General features: G+C 37.1%; 1 protein-coding gene across 1 annotated transcript in view; it reads right to left on the reverse strand.

Moving 5' to 3' along the window:
* The window catches only part of psmd1 (proteasome 26S subunit, non-ATPase 1), a 52,121-nt gene that overhangs the window by 3,950 nt on the left and 47,498 nt on the right, over positions 1-673 (reverse strand). The window lies entirely within an intron of this gene.

Raw genomic sequence — 673 nt, forward strand, 5'->3', positions numbered from 1 at the left:
ATATACTTTATAGTTTCTGTACTGTAATAAATTATGTGTCAATTAGCACTGCATCATTCATAAATTTTATTTATTTATTGTGTTTATTGTCTTAACGTTTCAGTTCATTCTGCTTTTTATACAGTTTAGCTGCAGATATAGTCTGGCACGTCTTAAGTTCTTTGAGCGCGAGATCACTTCTCTTTCAGTGCGAAAACTCATTTTCATAAAATAAAATGCTATAATATTTCACTTTTCCTCTCCATCAGCGAATGATGATTCTAAAAGAAAACGCGCCCGATGTCTGTTTGCTATAGCAACGAACGCTACTTTCATGCATCTGATTAACAGATAAACCTCGCGCTCTTATTTCAAGGTTGTTGTTAATGCTGTGGTTATTTTAACAGTTTCCTTCGTACATTCGGTTCAACGACACTGTTAAAACACATTTATCATTCAATGGAACTGTGCGTATGCTTTTAGACACTTAAGTTTTTGCTCCATCCATGCAATAAATGCAGCCTTCGACTGCTCAGGTAATGTCGTCGGTATGACCGAGAGCCATTGAAAAACTACAGAAAAGTAAAACTACTTCACTTTAGCATTACTGGCCACAAGTACTAAAGAGAGATCACACATCAGCTGCTCAAAAAATGTGTCAGTGAGACGAACGGAGCGCGAGCGCAATCCTGTG

Source organism: Sinocyclocheilus rhinocerous, unplaced genomic scaffold (assembly GCF_001515625.1).
Source record: "Sinocyclocheilus rhinocerous isolate Xijiao unplaced genomic scaffold, SAMN03320098_v1.1 scaffold5898, whole genome shotgun sequence".
NCBI lineage: Eukaryota > Metazoa > Chordata > Actinopteri > Cypriniformes > Cyprinidae > Sinocyclocheilus > Sinocyclocheilus rhinocerous.